At 40.8% G+C, this 6,794-nt stretch overlaps 1 pseudogene; it reads left to right on the top strand.

The window, feature by feature from the left end:
• The first annotated feature begins 4,081 nt into the window (after nucleotides 1–4,081).
• On the top strand, nucleotides 4,082–4,950 carry LOC118591188 (annotated as a pseudogene).
• Nucleotides 4,951–6,794: the final 1,844 nt, after the last annotated feature.

The following is a 6,794-nucleotide window of genomic DNA, read 5'->3' as shown; positions in this document are numbered from 1 at the left end:
TGAGCCCCTCTAGGAGAAATTCAGAGTTGTCTGTGGCTTGGAAGTGTCTTCTGTCATCTGTCTTGCTTCCCTCTGGGGTAGGCTCTGATCTTGGATGCTGGTGCCGGTCTAGGTGGCCAAAGATCCTTGACAAAACCATGGAGGCAATGCTGGGAGCGGCCCACTGACTTCTGCATCTGCAGCAGCCAGTGCCTCCCAAATGGTCTGAAGGTAAAAGTGAACCCAGAATTTCTGTAGTTTAGGCTCATTACATCTGAGAAAGGGTTTAAAAGTCTTGTTCTTCCTTTTCCCCCCTCTTCTCACCATTTCTCATTTTCTTTTCTATTCAGGTTTCTTCATCAAGCTATAAAGGAAATGTATCAGTTGTGTCACTTTGAGAAATCACAGCTCTTGGAGAAGGGCTGTGTCTTTACTTCCTTTTTTAAAAAACAAAAAACAAAAAACAATTCCCTGGAAGGAGAAGAGTCAGGACCCTAGAGGGAAGATTGCTTTCTGATTGATTATCAAGATGTCTGGGAAGGGCAAGGATGAGAACTAGGAAATGGATCTTCAATGCCCTTTATATTCTCGGTGCCACCACCAGACTCTACTGCACATGGGGAGCCTCTCTGCCACAGCATCTGGAACCCAGAGCCGAGAAGACTAGCTGCGAATGGAAGCCCAGCATGGCCACAGAATCATTCTGCTTTTGTAACCAGCTGTCTCAAGAGAGATCATGACTCTATCATAGAAGCTTAGGAGAGCATCCAGTGAGACAATTGTACTCAACGAACTCTGCAAACCGAGTGTAATCTGTTCACACTCATTACATTACTCCTCGGTGACTTCGACTTTCATATTTTTAGTGAGCCTTGTCTGTTCCAAAGGGACATAGTACATGACCTGAAGCACATGCCTAAAAATCACAACTTGATAATTGGCTATCCAATTTAATGTTCTTTTTTTTAAATGGTAGATTACACCTGTAACTTTCTATTAATATATTTGCTGGACTCAGTTTGTTCCTTTATCTTTAAGACAACTTATTGCCTAACCTCACCAAGTAATCCTTTTGTCTTATGGAATTTCACATAGATATAAATAGAATATTTCATCATTAACGGCTAATGAGCAATGTTTGTAATTTACCCTGGAAGCACACACTTTATTAAAATTGTAGTATCAAATTCAGCTTCCTAAATCATCTAAGTAACATTGATAGCAATTCCTAACAAAGTATCAAAACTCAGTTGCCATCAGCTAATTTCTTTCCCACACAGGAGCAAAATGCTATCAGCTAATTTCTTTCCCACACAGGAGCAAAATGCTATCAGCTAATTTCTTTCCCACACAGGAGCAAAATCTGTTTAAATGTTCTAGCAAATAAAATTCAGCATTATATTGAAAGAGCAGTTTTAAATTAACCAATAATTTCTAGAAATTCAGAGATGGTTTGATGGGAGAAAGATACCGATATGATTAATCACACCTGCAGCTGAGAGGAACAGAACAATCCACTATGGGAAGAGGATTTGATGAAAATCATTATCTAGCCGGTGTGGGAGTGCACGCTTGTAATCCTAGCATGTGGAAAGCTGAGGCTGGAGGATTGTGAGCTTGAGGCAAACCTGAGCTTCAAAGAGAGTCCTTATTTCAAACCAACTGATAAGCAGCCAACCAACCAGCAAAGTATCAGCAAACAACCTTACTGTCTGTCTTTCTGTCTCTGTCTCTGTCTCTCTCTCTCTCTGTCTCTCTCCCTCGCTCTCCCCCCCCCCCTCTCTCTCTGTCTGTGTGTGTGTGTGTGTGTGTGTGTGTATGTGTACACTCCAGAGGTCATTCTGGAGCTGTCTACCTTGTTTTGTGAGATAGGGTCTCTCACTGGGACCTAGGCTTTGCTCATTAGGCTAGGCTGACTGGCCAGTGAGCCCAGGAATCCTCCTGTGTCCTGTTCTTCAGCGTTAAGGATTACAGTCATGTACCACATGTATGGTTTCTCACATGGGTTCTGGGGCCCATATTTGGCCCTTCACACTTGCTAAGAAAGCGCTTTACCATATGAGTGTCTTTTTAGCAGTACTACCTCCCATGTATTATTATTATTATTATTATTATTATTATTATTATTATTATAATTTAAAAAACCTAAAGTTAGGTTAGAAAAGTATTTTCTTAGAAAATGTCTTACAATGTTTATTTCCATCAGTTTATATCGTAGCTAAGTAGCTAATACCTGAGGTACCCTTGTCACTAGTGGCTGTTTGATATAATTCTTCTGGAATGTTTATCCAATGAGATTAGATTTGAAAAAGAAGCAGCATGGTGATAGTGATTTGTCACTGATCCTAAACAACAAAGCACAGCAATTTGACAATCATTAAGAGGAACATAAAGAGCTGATAATAGCAAGGCAGGAAAAGTTTCATAATGACTCCAATCTTAGTATGGAAAAGAAATGCATAAAACTCATATAAATTCTGTGAAAGGAATACTAAGTTGAAATATGCATCATTAGATTATAGTTTTTAATAAAAAACTCAAAATGAGGATGTCAGTCAGTCTCAGATTAATTTAGGAATTTGGTGTAATCCTTCTGAAATATTATTGGTAGCTATGGGGGTAAGACTTATACATTTATAAAAATTCAGATGCAAATATAAAAGAGCACAGTATCAGAGATATTTTTGAAGGAATGATGTGTGTGTGTGTGTGTGTGTGTGTGTGTGTATCAGTATACATGAAAAAGTGTATTTTAGACTTAAAATATCTAAAGTATTGGCAAAGTCATAGATGAATAAAGAATTGGATACCCTGTAGTAGAATATTATTTTAAGGGGTGCTACTTTTGTTTATGTTGCATTTGTTGAACTCTGTGAAGCTGTGTTACTGTGCCTGTGTAAAATACCTGATGGTTTAATAAAGAGCTTATCAATAACAAGGCAGGAGAAAGGATAGGCAGGGCTGGCAGGCAAAGAAGGAAAAGAGCTAGCAGCCAGAGAAGGAGGACTCCAGGGGCCAGCCACTCAGCTATACACACAGCAAGCTATGGAGTAAGGGTAAGATACAGAAGTAAGAGAATGGGAAAAGTCCAGAGGCAAAAGGTAGATGGGATAAGTTAAGTCAAGGAAAGAAAGCTGGCTAGAAACTAAGCCAAGCTAAGGCTGGGCATTGATAATTAAGAATAAGCCTCTGTGTGTGATTTATTTAGTAGCTGGGTGGTGGGCCCCCCAAAGGAGTAGAAACCCCCCAACAATACATTGGAAATCTGAAGCAGATCCAAGTCAGGCAAGAATGAAACACAACAGTGGAGTTTCAAACTGTGAGTGTCGTAGAGTACTGTCCCTTGAATATAACCACTGGCAACATTTTCTTTCATTAGTGTGTCTGTGACTGTTTTTGAGAGACCCTCAAGGTCAAGCCTGCTGCTGTTCCTGAATGGACAGAGTAGTGGGAGGACCTTGCCTGAGATTCTAGCCAACCTGTCCTACGCCTTCTTTTCAGCTTGTGTGATCCTGCCCAAGACACCACGGTCTCAAGGTCTTGGAAGATACTTGAGTACAGAGTCTGTGGAAGGTTAACTCAGTGAAGGGCTCTGCCTATGCAGCTATGGGAAAGTAATCATCTGCGCTGGGGTGAGACCTTGGAGCCAGGGGAGGCTGCTTTGGAGTCACTCCTGTAAGTAACCCCTCATCATCACTCTGTGTGAAAGCTCAATGAATTAGTTAATTTGCCAAGTTGGACATTGGTGGACTCAAACTGTGGTCTGTCGTTGGTACCCTGTCAGGGGTGAACAGACAATTGGTTCGTGTCTCTCTAGAGAAAGTTCATACAAGAGTGAGGAAGGAATTAATGAACTACAAGTGTTGTTTGTAGATTCTTCCAGGCCAATGAAAAAGTCCCCTCTCCAGGACCATCACCTACTGCTTTACTCAGAACAGCCCCGTTCTCACTTCTAATATATGTTACGGCCTCTGCTGTAAGATTTGCTTGGAGAGCAACCAGCACAGTTGTGCCAGAGGAGACCGGCCACCCAACTCCCCACCCCTCGCTGGGCGCCGTGTCCTCGGATTTGTTCAATCTGTTTGTAACTATCTGTTAAAACACTGTGGATTACTACAAAGTTCTGGGCATGCAGATATACCTCACCTGAGGACATTAAAAAGGCATATCGGAAACAGGCACTTAAATGGCATCCGGACAAAAATCATGAAAATGAAGAAGCAGACCGGAAATTCAAACAAGTAGCTGAGGCATATGAGGTGTTATTGGATGCTAAAAAGCCGGACATCTATGACAAATACGGCAAAGAAGGATTAAATGGTGGAGGAGGAGGAGGTGGAATTCATTTTGACAGTCCGTTTGAGTTTGGCTTCACATTCTGGAATCCAGATGATGTCTTCAGGGAATTTTTTGGTGGAAGGGACCCATTTTCAATTGACCTCTTTGAAGACCCATTTGATGACTTCTTTGGGAACCCAAGGGGTCTCCGAGGAAGCAGAAACCTAGGTGCAGGCTGGTTTTTCTCTGCCTTCAGTGGATTTCCTCCTTTTGGAGGTGGATGTCCTGCTTTTGATACAGGATTCACTTGGTTCGGCTCACTAAGGCATGGATGGGGGTATCACTTAACTCTCTTCAGCATCATTTGGCGGCAGCAGAATGGGCAACTTCAAATCAATATCAACTTCTACTAAGATAGTGAGTGGCAAAAAAAAATTACTACAAAGAGAATTGTGGAGAATGGCCAAGAAAGAGTAGAAGTTGAGGAAGACAGACAGTTACCGTCCTTGATGACAAATGGTAAGGAGCACCTGCTACGCTTGGATAACAAGTAATTCAACGCACGCATTTAACAGAAATGGTGAACCGTAACAAGCACCATTTGAGGAATAACAGGAACTTTTTTTTGAAGATTTCAAACGACCTCGACTTTCTGTATAACTGTACCTAATCTAAAGTATTTATAAAACAGCTCATCAGACCCCCTATTTGTCATAGATTTTTGAGTTTGTTGTTGGGACCATAAAATAGGACCATTTTTTTTTTTTGTCTTTAAAACTGTTGTAATCTCTGTATGCATTTTGCTTTAAGCAAAAGAAAACACAATGTAATCTGAGATGAGTCCTGTGACTCTTGAGTAGTGCTAGAACATGCCTGTTATTTAACCCCAGCATGGATCTGCTTCCTTCCCATTGTGTTGACATGTGAGTGAGTGGTGTCAGCCTGCTGTGAAGTCAGCATCACCAGATGAACCTTCCACAGAAATATTTCAATTTTATTTTCAGTATTTAGCAATGAAAGCTGTTACTGCATCAGTGGTAATACATTTCTGGTTTAGTGTAAATTAAGGATGTTTTCTAGTTGTGCGTGGATGCTGGCAAATTCATCAGTTCTGACAATTGTTTAAATATGTCATGTTAAGCTTAGGTTTAAAAAAAGCTGGTAATTTGGGTCTATGTCATTTGCTTTAAAAAAAGAAAAAAAAAAGATTTGCTTGGAGAAAGTTTTACACTGTTTTAAGAATCTGCTTGCAAAAAAAACTACAAAAATAGAAAGTGTACAGTCAAGTGTTTTGGTACAAGGAAAGGAATCAAAATCCTATAGAATAAATTCTAGATAGATGAATGATGAAATACAAAAGCAAAACTATTAGATAACTTAAGGAAGAAAGTATTAGCAAGTATCAAATGAGCTTAGACCTGGGCATGGTCTGAAATCCCAGCACTGAGTCATGAGGCTGGGGCAGCAGCAGAAGAATCGTGTTCGACTCTAACCTGGCTGTTTACTGAGTTCCAGGTCAACCTGAGCTACAATGAGACACTGACTGAAAAGGGGTTGGGAGTTGGCAAACATACAATGGTTAGCTTTAATTGTTGACTTGACACCACTTAGAATAGGCTGGGAAGAAAGTTTACATTGTGTTGTCCTGTGGTGGTGGTGGTGGGGGTGGCCTGAAGCTAACTGCTGTGGGAATACCCAAACCACTGTGAGCAGCACCATTCCCTAGGTCCTGAACTGAATAAAAGTGGAGAAACTGAGCTGAGCACAAGCAAATGAACAAGTAAGCAAGCCAGTGAGTGAGCATGTGTTCATTCTGTGCTCTTGACTGTAGACATGTGACTAGCTGTTTGTAACTCTTGAGCTGACTTCCCCATGGTGACTGTAACCTGGAATTACCAACTGAAACAAACCCCTTTCTCCCTTAAGCTGCTGTTTATTAGATATTATTGGAGCCACAGAAAGGAACTAGAACATACATAAGTAGGTTGTTTGAAAAACAGGGAATTAGCATGGCCAGTAAGTGTGAAGAAACAGCTCAGCTGGTACAAAGCAACTACAAATAACACCATGTTATCTTTTATTGGTTTGTCAGTACTTGGAAGCAAGCAAGGCCACTCTCAGGACTGACACTTATTCACCTTCCAGGGGAGGGCAGCTATAAGTTGGCACAGCATTTTGGAAAGTGATGTCAATGCAAAGCAAAGGGTTTACATCTTCTTGCCCTTTAATGTTGTGATGCTGCTTTAAAGACTATAACGTAAAGAAATAGCCAAGGGAAAACACTAAAATAAACTATATATAACAAGGGATTAGTTGAAATAAACAATAATCTATCACTAAAATAGTTTGTAGTTGCCAGTCAGTAGTGGTACAATGCCTTTAATCCCAGCACTCAGGAGGCAGAAGCAGACAGATCTCTGTGAGTTCAAGGCTAGCCTGGTCTGAGGAGTCCCAGGACAGCCAGGGCTGTACAGAGAAACCCTGTCTCAAAATAAACAAACAAAAATTTGCAGTAGTCAATAAAACATTGCTGAGAA

The sequence above is a fragment of the Onychomys torridus genome, chromosome 9 (genome assembly GCF_903995425.1).
Source record: "Onychomys torridus chromosome 9, mOncTor1.1, whole genome shotgun sequence".
Taxonomy (NCBI): Eukaryota; Metazoa; Chordata; class Mammalia; order Rodentia; family Cricetidae; genus Onychomys; species Onychomys torridus.
The sequence above is the reverse complement of the archived record's forward strand: the minus strand, read 5'-3'. Positions and strand labels throughout refer to the sequence as shown.